General features: G+C 37.5%; 1 long non-coding RNA gene across 1 annotated transcript; it reads left to right on the forward strand.

Moving 5' to 3' along the window:
• Positions 1-14,305: 14,305 nt before the first annotated feature.
• On the forward strand, positions 14,306-15,635 carry LOC148198520 (uncharacterized). Its single transcript, XR_015779831.1, has 2 exons — positions 14,306-14,852; positions 15,105-15,635. It is a non-coding gene; the product is annotated as an uncharacterized LOC148198520 (long non-coding RNA).
• Positions 15,636-15,869: the final 234 nt, after the last annotated feature.

Here is a 15,869-nt window from a genome sequence, read left to right on the forward strand (position 1 = left end):
ACAAAATAATCCAATACCAAAACTATCAAGATATAAACTTAAACTAAAACTAAGCAATGTTCAACAACAAATAAAATTGTTCCTAACTCCATCTTTGTAGAAGATAAGTTGTCCACTCCTGCCTTATCTGCCTAATTGTGTCCTCTGGTATAGAAGATGTACTCTTGAAGCGCTGCAAAATTGAAGAAAGATTCATTATGGTTTCATATATGTTTAAAGATGAATTTGATTTGTAATGTATTCAAGGTATGCATCACTACCTCATTCTAGTCATCTGTAATGACAGCTCGAATGATGGTCTTAATCCAACACATGACATAGAAGCCATATTCCCATGAATCTTGCTGCTGGTTACACTAAAATGACAAATTAAATAGTCAAGAATTTAGATCATTCGATAACATAGAAAATGAATTAGAACTATAAATGACTTACAACCTTTGGATACAAAATTTGAACTAGTTGACCTCGAGATTTACCAATAACTCTGTACAGATTGAAAACACAAAGTAAAATTATCATAACTATATTTATCATAAAAGTTTAAGGTGAACATCAAATTCAAAGTCATTTTTGGAGAAACACTTACCCTTGAAGCATGGTTCTCAAGTCATTTTTCATCTTCCTGTACAACGAACAAAACCATATAATTTTACATTGTTTGGGAATGATGACCATCAGCTACCAGTGCGACCTATCACGAAGGACAAATAGTTATTTAACTAATTAAGGAAACTTTAATAATGAAATTTTACATATAACAACACCTACCCATCAATGTATGGCACAAGGTATACGTCTCTTTTTTACTCATTCATCCATGTTTGCAAATAATGTTGTCTGTTTTCAAGTGTGTTACCAGAAGGTTGAATGGTCTAAGGTTCAACCAATCCGTACATGGAAGACCGACCTTGGTCTACAACGATTGTGTCCATGTACCTAAAACAACAAAGTTAAGTTGTTAGAAACTATAGGAATCTAAATAAAAGGAATATGGAAGACAAAATTAACTATCTTACATGCACCACAGTTGAATGATGGAAATATTCAACATCCTGTCTCCCCGAATCACCTCCAATGCATCCGGCAATGTGATATATACTGGCAAATGGGGGGGCAGACCAAATACTCTCAAATCCCAATATAGTTCTAATGGTGCTCTCTTCAACCTGGGTAATCTTGTCATTAGCTTTGATAGAGGATCATCCTCCGCTTCAGCCATGTCATCATCTTCATGTATGACTTTATCATGAATCGACTGCTTCTGAGGACGTGTGAACTGAAGATAAGAATTTCATCAAAGAGTTATCAACAAATATTTTTAAACTTAACATAGAAATACTAATAACAAAGACATTATACCTATGGAGTAGCGATGTGTGACATAATCAATGCTCTAGGCCAGGCTATAAATGATCCTATGGCCTCCCCCACAAAATTAATTTCTGGAGTGGGTACAGGCACCTTAGCCTGGGGATCCCGAATCTCGTCAATCGTCACACGCACGTGGTGGGGTAATATGGGAACACCATGAATAGTCTGCCCTCCCTCAAGCACTCGTCCGACAACCACAATGCGTGGGGGATCCCCATCAATCAACAACTCATATTGACCGCTATACTGAGTAGGTTCTACAGCAGAGCATGATCCTCTAGTGTTGACACGAGGTGGTGTGGGAGTTTCAGCGGGCCCCATGTTGCCCTGCGTCATGGAATGCAGCTTCTCTTCAAGCGCTCTTTATATTTCTTTTTGTTCTTGTAGCTGCTCCATGAATCGTTGCTCCATTGATCTCATGCTTTGTTTGAGTCTTTCCTCCCACTGAAGATCCATTTGCCTCAGTGCCTCCTGACTCATTGATTGAGTGGTTTTCTGTGTAGGGCCAAAGTAGTCACGAAGACCAATCGCCCCAGGAACTCCACGTACACGTCCTAGGTGCTCGGGCTTTCCAATGGCCCTTGTTAGAATGTTGTCCCTACCTTGGCCAGCAAATGTTTCCTGAGTCTGCTGCTCAACCAACTCATCCTGCACATAAAAAAACCAAGTTACTTAGAAGACATGTTGTGATAGATACACAATCAAACAATGTTTAGAATTTGAACTTACAATTCTTTGTGAGATCAAGGGAGCTGAGGAAGATGTCATGTTCCCATCAGATTTAGTCCGAGCAGCCTTCCACAGCTCGTACCTAGCAGGTGCAGGTGCTAGGTTCGGTGACTCAAGTCCCAAGGCATCCGCTCTAGACTTTCTAATTTTTTTTTCTAGTTTTGCATAACCACCTCATGATAACAAGTGTGGTGCATCATTTAGCCTTTGTCTTTCTTGGGCGGCTAACCTTTTACCCTGTGAAACCATGTATATAAATAAGTGTAAGATCATAAGAACTCAATGAAAGACTTTTCAGATGTTAAGAAACATACCTTCCATTCCTCAGACTCTCTAGATGTGCGAAAATGTATCCACTCCTTCTCTGTGAAGGTATACTGCTGACAAGGATTTTCATGTTGTCTGTCTCCAAAGACATATAGTCGTGTCAGCCTTGTCTTGAAATTCCTTCATCTTATCGCTATATGCGATAACACTTTCTTTCTAATTTGTATTGTGTTTGCAATATCGTAATGTTGCTGTTTAAAACAAAAAACATGTTATTGATAAGAAAAGATGAAAGAAATAAGTATATCAAAATTCTTTTAAGTAAACATACCTGAATATCTTGCCATAAGAGGTTCTTGTCGACCTCTGGGACGTCATCCCAAGTTGTATGAAGGATAGAGACATAGCTTTTTGCTAACTTACCCAGATAACTCCTAAACCTATCAACATTTGGCCCTGATGCCTGACCTGATCTGGGGTTAATGTCAACATGTCTCCTCTGCCCATCAATGCGTCCGGATGTCACATCTGCCAATCGTGTGACGCCTTGACCGGTTTGTCCCGATCCTGAGTTTGAGGCCGACATACTTGAAAAATTATACAAGGTTAGTAATAATTCAATTATGATGAACATAAATATAAAGTCAATACAAAAAATATCACAACCTATTAAGATATTGTTTTCTCCCAAATCCCTTCATTGTGATCACTACGAATTGCTTGGAGGACATCGGCAACGTCATCAATTGGGTCTTCAATGGGTTTAGATGCAACAGATGTTGTCTCAAGTATATCAAGTATCATCATGTCCATGCATGTTTTTTCCTTCTAAAACCACTGACCATTTTTTATTCGTTGGATCATTTACGTAGAATATTTGTCTTGCTTGACTAGCCATGATAAATGGTTCATCAGTGTAATTCATCTTGTTCAAGTCTACCAATGTGAAACCAAAGTCATCTGTCATGACACCAGAATTTATATCAACCCATTTACACTTGAAAACTAGGACTCTAAAAGTGACATAATCAACTTCCCATATTTCTTGTATTATTCCAAAATAACTCATGGATGCTGTGATTGGATTTTTGTCTTTAGAACTAGCAAAGTGCACAGCCTCAGCGTGTAGTGTGACGCCACTATTTTGAACTCTACTTTTGTCATATTCTACCTTTGTCTTAAAAGAAATATTGTTTATATAGTACCCACCATATGTAATGACATCTGTGTTCGGCCCACGCGATAACCTCAATAAACTTTCAGAAACATGTGGAGTCGCATAAATCTTTTTCTTAAACCATTGTAAGAAGGTTTTCACATGTTCATTAAGATGCCATTTTTCTCTCATTCTTGGGTTTGCTGCCTTTATTTCATTAACGTGGTCAGAAATGTAAGGAATCACATCAATAGTGTTGTTTAAGATGTACAAATGAGCTTGGTCAACTTCTTTTCTGCTAACACTTTGAATTCTCACACCTCGAACACCCTTACCTTCACATTTTCCTTCATGTATGCTCTTAGGAAGACCCACTGGTTCACAAGATGGCATATAACTTGAACAAAATTCAATGGCTTCCTCTGCAACGTATCGCTCTATGATTGAAGCTTTTGGTCTATACTGATTCTTGACATATTCCTTTAAGATCTTCATGTATCTTTCAACTGGGTACATCCACCTTAAGAAGACCGACCCACATATTCAAATAGATGCGTCTTCCTATTATCTGTGGATGTAACTCAGATCGAATTCCCATGTCAGCCAAATCTTGTCGTGCTTTATTTCGTCTTTGCTCTTCCCTTTGACGTTTAATAAAGTTCCGATGACACTGTCACAAACATTTTTTTCAACGTGCATCACATCAATACAATGTTTAACATCAAGTTGACACCAATATGGAAGCATAAAAAATATTGATCGTTTCTTCCAAATGTTTTTTGCAAAGGTACTTTTATGATGTTTTCCAAACATAATGTCAATGTTTTTGACTTCGTTGTACACATGTTCACCATTCTAGGATCTGCACACAACCTCATCCTCAGCACTTCCATTAAATGTTTTTTTCAATCTATGATAAGGGTGATTACGAGGAAGGAATTTTCGATGTCTTATATATATTGTCTTCTGTCCATGCTTCAATTGAAGGTAACTAGTGTTTTCTTAACATATGGGACATGCAAAATGACCTTTAACACTATAACCGCTCAAGTTTCCATACGCTGGGAAATCATTTATAGTGCAAAACAACATTGCACGCAAACAGAACTGTTCCTCAACATGTGAATCAAACACGTTGACCCCTTCTTCCCACAACAATTTCAAATCATCAATTAAAGGTTTTAAGTAAACATCAATGTCATTTACAGGTTGTCTAGGACCCGATATCATCATGGACAACATCACATATTTTCTCTTCATGCACAATGAAGGAGAAAGATTGTAAATCATCAACATAATTGGCCATGAACTGTGTTTGATACTTAAGTTTCCATAAGGATTCATACCATCAGTTGCAAGTGCAAGTCTTAAGTTTCTTGGATCTGCACCAAAATCTGGAAATTTTTCATCAATCTTTTTCCATTGTGGTGAATCAGCAGTGTGTCGAAGAAGATTATCACACTTTCTTTCGTCAAAGTGCCATTTAAGGTTCTTTGCATCTTCTTTAACAGAGAACATACATTTGAACCTAGGTATTATAGGCAAATACCACATCACCTTAGTAGGTGCACCATCATTACCTTCATTAGTAGTGTTTCTGTCAGATTTCTTTTTAAACTAGGATAAACCACATGTTGGACAATACTTTAGCGAAGCAAACTCCTTTGTGTACAAAACACAATCATTAGGACAAACATGTATCTTTTGATATTCAAGACCCATTGGACATAAAAGTTTTTTTGCCTCGTAATTAGGAATAGGTAGAGTATTATTTTCTGGAAGCATCTCCTTCAACAACTCCAACAACTTGGTGAAACTTTTATCGGTCCATCCATTCCTTGCTTTTAAACTAAACAACTTTAAAGTTGCAGACAGACGTGTAAAGTTTGAGCATCCGGGGAACAACAATTGCTCTGAATCATTTATAAGAGAATCATACAAATTAGCTCTTCCAAAATTATCTTTACCGATATCACGTATCATGTCCTCTAAATGATCACTCATCCATTCTTCCACATAATCCGTTCCTCGTGACGTGGTAGGCTGGTCCAATACTTGGCCATGCCAAGTCCAAACGGTATAAGTCCTCATTATGCCGAACATGAATAGATGGTCACGCACATTGCCTAAGTCTTGCCATATTTGATTAAGACAAAGAACACAAGGACAAAAATATGTCTCGTTCACAGACTTAACATTTTGTTCAACGTATTGCAAGAACTCCGAAACACCCTTATCATATTCTTCACTGATGTGATGTTCATTCATCCAGCTTCGATCCATACTATGTTCGCAAAATCATCAGTTTAAGTTTTTAACTCTCACAAGGTTAGTCCCTACCCATTCAAAAAAATTATTTTTCATAATTTGCTAAGACACGTGCAAAGAAGTCTACATCATAAATTTGATAAGATTTCGGCAGCATTTCGCATTGGTCTCCGAAATACACGAAATGAGAGTAGTCAACGATGACCACAATCAAATATGCATCCGGAGAACAACACAAATACTGAACCAAAATTTTATCAATCTTATCCATAAACTCCAACTTACATGTTATTGAAAATTATGAAAATTAATTTTCCCAAACTGTCCAATCGGACAATTCAAAATTTAATACAAACGATTAAAAGATTAATCGTTTGTGTTAAATTTCAAACGGGAACTAAGTTTCACTCAATGATTTGATACTTATAATCTAACATGTCAATTATTATAACACAACTAATACATGCATATTCAAAAGCCAAAAACATAGGCCAAAAAAACCCAATAACATGCATACACAAAAACCCAATAACATGCATACAAAAAAATTATCAACGAAGAAGCTAACCTTTTTAGCAGATTCCAAATGAAATGGAGGGAAATCGAGGAGTGCACGACCTAAAACGTAGGCCAAAAAGAGTCAAAAATGCCGTCCAAGAACACGCAAGAAACTGCACCAAAACGCACCGAAAATGATTTTGAATCCGTTCAAATCAAAGACATTTCATCACAGAGCAATTTAATCGGATTAAAAGTAAATTTAAACGGTCCAAAAGAGAGAAAACGCACCTGGAAATGCAATGCTGCAGAGAGAAATCGCGTGGAAGACGATGAACAGTGAGCGTAACTCCTCGCGAGTTCGCCATTTTAGTATAAATGGCACTAGACGCTGGGTACTTGGGGGGCCCCGACGTTTATAATATTATAGACGTCGGGGCCCCTCCACAACAAATGTTTGAGGGGCTGACAGGGTAGTTGAAGAATTAACTTTTTTAGCCACTTAAACGTCCGTTAGAGGGGGCCCGACGTTTATAATATTATAAACGTCGGGGCCCCTCCACAATGGACGTTTAAGTGGCTGACATGGTAGTTGAAGAGTTAACTTTTTCAGCCACTTAAACGTCCGTTAGAGAGGCCCCGACGTTTATAATATTATAGACGTCAGGGCCCCCCACAACGGACGTCTAAAGCCCCACTGGTCAATTATTTACGTTGGTGATTTTGTGGACGGATGTCTATTGGGTGACGTTAAAGGCCAATTCTGCACTAGTGGGACGTGATTAAGGCCTTGCTAATCCTAGGCCCATGACCAAAACTATAAATACAAGTCAAAGGTAAGAGGTAGGCAGATTCATTAATTGCACATTTATTGCGGTACTGATGGCAAATTTATGAACACCGAAAAACGGCGCCACAAACTTGTTGAACAATCGGCAAGTGTGACCGAATCGTTTCAAGTAATAAACTCGGTAAGACCAAGTATCGTTCTCCCAAAGGACTCACGGCCTAGTTTAGTTATGTGATTCGTTGATTATTTAAGACTTAAGAACGAAATAAGTGAAGTTTAATATGCAAAACAGAAAATAAACATGTATGCATGAATGTGATCAATGGCTAAAACAAAATACAAACACTTCAATGAAATATATGGTGAGTATGTTGTTGGGGTTATCAATTTCATCTTATCCACTCTCATATACTTTAGGAATTCAACATTCTTTTCATCATTATTAATGCCACTCTCTAAATTACCTTGCAAGAAGGCCTATCCCTAATTACGAGTTCATACGATTCCTAGCATTCCTAATAATTAGTTCTTTTAGTGCAGGAGCTTAACGGCAACCAATATACTATTGGGAGAAATTCCCCGGATCTAGACTTCCCCGTACGTTCCCGTATCGACAAAATCAATAATCATGCATTGAATGAGTTAAACAAAGCAAGCATTGAGCAAAGAGGAAAAACCCTAACTAATGATGAAAGAAAGCATGTATCTCAAATAAGATGTTTAAACACTAATTCCATATATGAGAGTTTCATAAGACTACATTGATTCCCTAACAACAATACAAGGTTTAGTTCACCATATTCATGGTGAAACTAGATGAATAATAATGAAAGAATGAAAGATAAAACCCTAGAAAGGTGAAGAGGTAGCCTGAACATCCAAAATCCTCCTTCAAAGGGGTGGAAGAGAGAGTGTTTGCTTCGTTTCTGCCAAAGATACAAACCCTAGGACGTCCTAAAGCTTATATACTATTCTAAAATTACAGAAAATTTAGGCCCAAGCCCATAAGTGTGCCGCTCAGCGGTAAGTGCGTGAGTTGGTTTCTTCCCTTCAGCGGCCATTTTGCCCCTCAGCGGATCCCCCGTGAGCTTCTGAGTGCCGCTCAGCGGTAAACTGCCGTTGAGCGGCAGTTGCGGCTTCTCCTTTTGCACTTTTTGATGTCTTTTCTGATTTCATCTCTCTCCTGCTTCACTTCTTTCACCAAATTCACCTTAAAACCTGCACAAAAACACTGAAATCAAGCATAAACCTGTCCAGCTCTCTTATTTCTGAAAATATGAATAAAAACATGATTTCAAGGTAGTTTCTAAGTGTTAAAGGTTGCTTTTAGTATCAATTTCAAGCATGAAAATAACAGTTTTTCAACTGTTATCACAACCCCAAACTTAGAACTTTGCTTGTCTTCAAGTAAACAAGATGTAACTCAATCTTCTACCAATTCATATGATGGTTCACTCATTCAAAAATTTCTTTTCAAGATAAGCAAAGACTTCAATCAAACTTTTGACCAAGATTTCAATCAAGATGCGCACATGCTTTAGTGTTCACAAAGTCAGTTAATATCAAACAAATGTTATTTTTCATGAATGATCAATTAATTAAGCATGGATGTTCATGTGCTCATGGAATACTTCCTCACCAGGTAAAGTGTTTCACTCACACACAAGTGTATAAGAGGTAATCACTCATTCACTCCACTATCACAATGTCACATGAATCAACTTTGCCTTTCATTTAACCACAATCAAAACATTTACAAGCATGCATCATCACAAGGACTTTTCAATGGCTTATAACGTGGCTGGGCTAACAAGAAAATTGGTTTTTCTGGATCACAAAATCCTTGAGTTAAGAGAATCATAACAACACAATTATTCTTATTTTTCCCAACTTCCTTTTACATTGAGCTTTGCTTTTTCTTCTCTTTTCTTCCTATTTTTCTTTTCTTTTCACATTCTTATTCTTAACTTTTAGCTCAATGCTTTTCCTTTTTCTTTTTCATGCTTTCCCAACAACCCCAAACTTGAACATTTAACAATACCACAAAAGATTTTCTACTTAAATCAAGGTAAAGCTTTTCAACAAAGGTTTTCAATTTATGTTCAAGGCTAAGGGTTCAAAGGATAGAACACAAAGTGTTCTCTTTTAGTGGGCTAACTTCATGAATTTGGCCAATAAAAAGGGTTCCAACAAACGTCCTTGATCATATGATGCAAAACAAGCAATTAATTCAATCATAGAAAACCTGGGCAAAATAATTCATGCTTTCAAAGTAATAGCATTCAATCAATAAAAACTCTGGAGCTCAAAACCTCACAAATAGGCTCATTCACATTTGACATACACATCCTGCTTAATCTCACAATCACAGTCATCATATCCTGCATTTGTTCACAAAGCTTGTGAATCACCTGTATAAGCATTTAATGTGCACATCTATCTCAACATCAATCAATCAATAATCATCATCAAGCATTACTTATCACACAATCACAGTCAATAGCAAACCATCATAACAAACCAGGTTTCCAATAGAGTACATCAACCTTAATCTAAAACAAAAATAAATACGTACAAAACACTGGGTTGCCTCCTAGTAAGCGCTTGTTTAACGTCACGAGCCTGACCCAAACTTTCAAGGATCAACCAACAGCATCATTGTGGACAATTGTTGCACCTCTCCCCCTAGATAGGGCTTGAGACGTTGACCATTCACCACCCAACTTTTCTGTGGATCATCAGCAGCTGGATTAAATATTTCAATTGCTCCATGCGAATGCACTTCTTTTATCACAAATGGTCCTGACCATTTTGACTTCAGCTTCCCAGGAAATATCTTCAATCTTGAATTGAACAATAGTACCTGTTGTCCTGGATTGAAAACTCTATTCACCAACTTCCTATCATGATAAAATTTGATCTTGTCTTTGTAAGCCTTGGATGAATCATATGCATGTAATCGCATTTCTTCAAGCTCCAAAATTTGCCTTTTGCGTGTGCATTGAGTTTCATAAGGATCAAAATTCAAGAATTTCAAAGCCCATAACGCTCTATGCTCCAATTCTACTGGCAAATGACATGCTTTCCCATAGACTAATTGAAATGGTGATAATCCCATAGACGTCTTCATTGCCGTCCTATAAGCCCAAAGAGCATCATCCAATTTGAGAGACCAATCCTTTCTTGATGAAGTCACTGTTTTTTCCAAGATCCTTTTTATCTCCTTGTTAGACACCTCAGCTTGTCCATTGGTTTGTGGATGATAAGGTGCAACTACCTTATGTTTCACTCCATAGTGTTTGAGTACTTTTTCTAGCTGATAATTGCAAAAATGAGATCCTCCATCACTAATCAACACTCTTGGAGTGCCAAAACGTGAGAATATCTGCTTCTTCAAGAATTTAATTACCGTGCTAGCATCATTTTTAGGACAAGCTAATGCTTCCACCCATTTACTCACATAATCCACTACTACTAGAATATATTCATTGTTGAAAGATGGAGGAAAGGGTCCAACAAAGTCAATACCCCAGCAATCAAAAACCTCAACCTCTAAAATGCCTTGTAATGGCATCTCATGACGTTTAGTGATCGTCCCTACTCTTGGACATTTATCACAATTTCTGGCATGATTATGGGCATCTCTAAATAAAGTTGGTCAATAAAATCCTGATTGAAGGACTTTTGCTGTTGTTCTTTCTCCATTAAAATGTCCTCCATAAGGTGAATCATGACAATGCCAGAGAATTCCTTCTGCTTCTTCATTTGTCACACATCTCCTCAGAAGATTATCTGCTCCAATCTTGAACAAATAAGGATCATCCCAAACAAACTGCTTGGCATCATGCAAAATTTTTTTTCTTTGTTGCCAAGTTAAGTCTTCTGGCATGACCCTTGCAGCTTTGAAATTAGCCATATCAGCAAACCAGGGCCTCTGCTGAATATACATGAGTGTTTCATCTGAAAAAGATTCCCAGATTTCGGATTCCTTGCTAGTGACCTCATTGTTAACTAACTGTGACAAATGATCAGCAATCAAGTTCTCACTTCCTTTCTTATCACGAATTTCTACATCAAATTCTTGCAACAATAGTACCCATCTAATCAGACGTGGCTTAGAATCTGGCTTTGTCAACAAATATTTGATAGCTGCATGATCTGTATAGACAGTCACCTTAGATCCAATAAGATAAGGTCGAAATTTCTCTAAAGCATACACAATAGCCAGGAATTCTTTTTCTGTGGTAGCATAATTCAGTTGAGCATCATTCAGAACCTTGCTAGCATAATAAATTGGATGAAACTTTTGTTCTTTTCGCTGGCCAAGAACAACTCCTATTGCATAATCACTTGCATCACACATTAATTCAAAATTTTGATTCCAATCTGGCGCTACAATTACTGGAGCTGACACTAATTTATTCTTCAATGTGTCAAAAGCTTTCAAACAGTCTTCATTCATCACAAAAGGAGCATCCTTCATCAAAAGATTACTCAATGGTTTAGCAATTTTTGAGAAATCTTTGATGAATCTTCTATAAAACCCAGCATGACCGAGAAAACTCCTAATCCCTCTTACATTTGTTGGTGGAGGCAGTTTCTCAATGACTTCTACTTTAGCTTTATCTACCTCAATTCCTTTAGCAGAGATTTTATGCCCTAGCACAATTCCTTCAGTTACCATGAAATGACATTTCTCCCAATTAAGAACAAGATTTGTCTGAACACATCTTTTGAGAACAATGTTCAAATTAGCCAAACATCTTTGGAAAGAATTTCCAAAAACTGAGAAATCATCCATGAACACTTCAATACATTTTTCTAAGACATCTGCAAAAATTGCCTGCATACACCTTTGAAATGTGGCTGGAGCATTACATAATCCAAATGGCATCTTTCTATATGCAAAGATACCAAAAGGACAAGTAAAAGCCGTCTTCTCTTGGTCTTTTGGATCTACCACAATTTGATTGTATCCAGAATATCCATCTAGGAAACAATAGAAAGCTTGACCTGATAATCTTTCTAACATCTGGTCCATGAAAGGAAGAGGAAAATGATCCTTTCTAGTAGCTTTATTCAGCTTCCTGTAATCAATGCACATACGCCAGCCAGTAACTGTACGAGTAGGAATAAGTTCATTTTTATCATTATGAATTACTGTCATCCCACCTTTCTTTGGAACCACCTGTACTGGACTCACCCATTCACTATCAGAGATTGGATAAATGATACCAGCTTCTAGCAGTTTCAACACTTCTTTTCTAACCACTTCCTTCATAACAGGATTTAACCTTCTCTGTGGTTGAGCACTTGGCTTATAATCTTCTTCCATAAAAATCTTGTGCATGCAATAAGTTGGGCTAATACCTTTAAGATCTGATATTGACCACCCAATTGCTTCTTTGTTGGCTTTCAAAATTTCTATCAACTGCTCTTCTTCTTGTAGAGATAAAGAGTTATTGATGATGACTGGCTTTGTTCCATCTTCTTCTAGAAAAACATATTTCAGATGTGATGACAATCTTTTTAATTCTGGCGTCTTTGCTTTGACTTCTTCTTCCTTATCAATTATTTCAAAGATTGGATCTTCCACTGGACTCTTTTTCAATGTTTCCAAGTCCATAAGACATTCATCAATTAATTTCTCTTCTTATTCATCTAAATCTTCACAAGCATCAATGAGAGTTTTCTCTAATGGAGAAATATTTCGCACCATCCTTTCTTGCACCATACAAACTTCATCAAGTTCATCAAATTGAAAACATGCTTTGTCATCATTTGGATATGTCATGGCCTTGGATACGTCAAAAGTGACTTCTTCATCATCAACTCTTAATTTAAGCTTATCATTTTCTACATCAATTAAAACTCTAGCAGTCTTCATAAAAGGTCTCCCAAGAATAAGAGGAACATCACTATTTCCTTCCATCTCCATCACAATAAAATCCACTGGGAATACAAATTTATCAACCTTCACTAGAACATCTTCGACCACTCCATATGGATATTTAAGAGACCTGTCCGCCAGTTGAAGAGCCATTCTGGTCGGTTTGATTTCCAAACCCTGAATTGTTCTGCACATGGACAGCGGCATTAAATTAATGCTAGGTCCTAAATCAATCAATGCTCTTCCAACTTTCAAATCTCCTATGGTGCATGGAATAGTGAAGCTTCCTGGATCTTTAAGTTTAGGAGGTAGTTTCTGTATGATTGCACTGCAGTTACCCTGTACATTGATAGTTTCCTTTTCAATGAACTTGTTTTTCTTTGTAAGAAGTTCCTTCAAAAACTTTGCATATGCTGGCATCTGTTGCAATGCTTCAGAGAATGGTATAGTGATCTCCAACTTCTTAAACAACTCCATGAATCTTTCCAACTGCTTTTCTTTCTCCTTCCTTGAATAACTCTTTGGATAAGGAAGTGGCTTTTCACCCTCGTTTTCTTTTTGTCTCTCCTCTCTCTTTTTTTTCTCTCCTCTCATCTTCTTCTTTTTTCTTTTTCTCTCTCTCAACCCTTTCTTTCCACTCACATGTTTCATTTTCACTCTCACTCTCATTTTCTTTCTCCTCTTTTTCTTTTTTTCTCTCCCCTAACACTTTACCACTTCTGGTCACAACAGTTTTACACTCCTTTCTAAGATTATCATGTTTCATCTTGTCAACTATTCGCTCAACATAAATCTCCATATTTTTAAATGCAGCATTCCACATTCTGACAATAAGATGCATTCGTCTTCAAGAATCTTTGGAAAGTCTTGTCAAGTTTTGTTGTCTTCTCAGATGGAGTAGATTGCATTGACTAAACTCAATGGTGACAACGAGAAACATGAGCAGCGAGGACCCGATTGAGATGATAAGGATGTTACAACAACAGATGGAGGAGTTGCAGCAGCGACATGAAGCGGAGATGGTGGTCTTGCGGGCCGAATGCTCAACCCATATACCACAGGAGAGAAGATCAAGGGTGGGAGACAAAACCGAAGAAGAGCGCGACAAGACCGCCCAAGATGGTGTTTCAGAGAACAGTGATAACTCCCAAATTTTCCCCATTTTTGTGTGATAATAATCTGTTTTTAGGATATTTTAGTTTTTAATTCATTAGAAATAATATAGTTTAGAGTAATTAGGATAAAAATTGGTTTTTGTGAAAATAATGTTAATTTTCCCTTTTTAAAATCTTAATTTTTTATTTCTGCAAATCAAATAATTTGGGCTGTTTGGGATGAAGAAAACTGAATTGGGATGAGCACTGAATTGCTGAAGCTGTTGTGCCGAATTGGGCCAAGCGCTAATGGGCCAGTGATTGATATTGAAGAAGCTGTGCGGAAAAGGAACTTCGATGCGCTGATGTTGTGCTGGAAGTGGCTGAAGCAAAGGAAGAAAATACATTAGGGGCTGATGTACAGAGAAGAAAATCGAGTTGGGCTGAAGCCTTTTTATTGAGTTAGTAATACGGTGTGTTTTGCTCAAAGCTGAAGAGGGTCTTGTGTTCTACACTTCATTCGTGCTGAGGTGCGATCAATTGGGGATTTTATCCCAAATTCTCTCAACCCTCGACTCGCCAGCGAGGAGGAGAAGCAGCGATGCGAGCTCCACGGTCCAAAGAAGAAAGCCTAGAAGGATAATCGGATCAAAGGAGGCCAACCCATAGTGTTGATCGGTCAGAATGAGTGGAGGCACGTGCGGAGCTGAATGGGCCGAGGAAGGAGCACGAAGCGGTTCGAGAGTTAGTTGAAGATGATACTCGAGAAGCTTCCATAGTTAGTTGGTAGTGCTTCCCCTCTTTCCCTCTTTCTTTTTCTTTTTCTATTTCTGACTTTCCCTATAAAAAGGAAGTTTTGTAACGCAGTAGAGTACGTGCACAAGGTGACAGATGATAACGATTGAAATACCGTTATTTTTATACTTAATTTGAATAATAAGTCAACCCTTTTTGACTTAGAAACTTGCTTTAACTCATGTTTTTGCTTTAGTTTTGTGAATAAGAGAGTTGAAGATGAATTTAATTATTTTGTACTAGATTCCCTTGATTTTGTAGGCTATTGGAATGATTTGAAAGAAAAGTTAAAGTATTGAATGGTTGGAATGCAGAAAAGTCAACCAGAATGTAGAAAAGTAAACCAAAGTGCAGAAAAAGTTGCGTTGAGCGGCAAGAGGCGCTGAGCGCCAATTTTTGTTGTCTCACGCTTGCCAAAATTGCAGCTGAGCGTCATTTCGAAGAGCCGCACTTACTACTGAGCGCCAAAACTGCCGCCGAGCGCCATTTAATTGGGTTTGGGCCTATTTCCTGTAATTTTTAATAAACTATATAAGGTTTTAGTCGACCTAGGGTTGATATCTTTGGACAGAAAGAGGCGAAATCACACTTTCTTCACCCCTTGGAGGCGGATTTTGGATGCGGAAGCTCCTTTCTTCAAATTCTAGGATTTTATCTTTCATTGTTTTTCATCTAGTTTCACCATGTCTATGGTGAACTAAACCTCCATTGTTGTTGGGGAACCGATGTAATCCTTTAAAACTCTCATCTATTGAATTGGTTCTATATTTTATATGCTTTGCTTCATTAATTGTTAGGATTTTTCCTCTTTACTCTATGCATGCTTTGTTTAACTCATTCAATTGCATGATCATTGATGTTATTTATATGGACACATATAGATAAATCTAGAACTAAGGAAATTCTCCCAAGAGCAATAATTCTTAGACATAGGGATAGGAGGATTGGTTGCCTTTAAGCTTTTGTGCGAATGTAATGCATGAAGAATTGCTATGGAGACAAGACATT

This window comes from Vigna umbellata, chromosome 5 (genome assembly GCF_029865625.1).
Source record: "Vigna umbellata cultivar VRB3 chromosome 5, Vumbellata_1.0, whole genome shotgun sequence".
NCBI lineage: Eukaryota > Viridiplantae > Streptophyta > Magnoliopsida > Fabales > Fabaceae > Vigna > Vigna umbellata.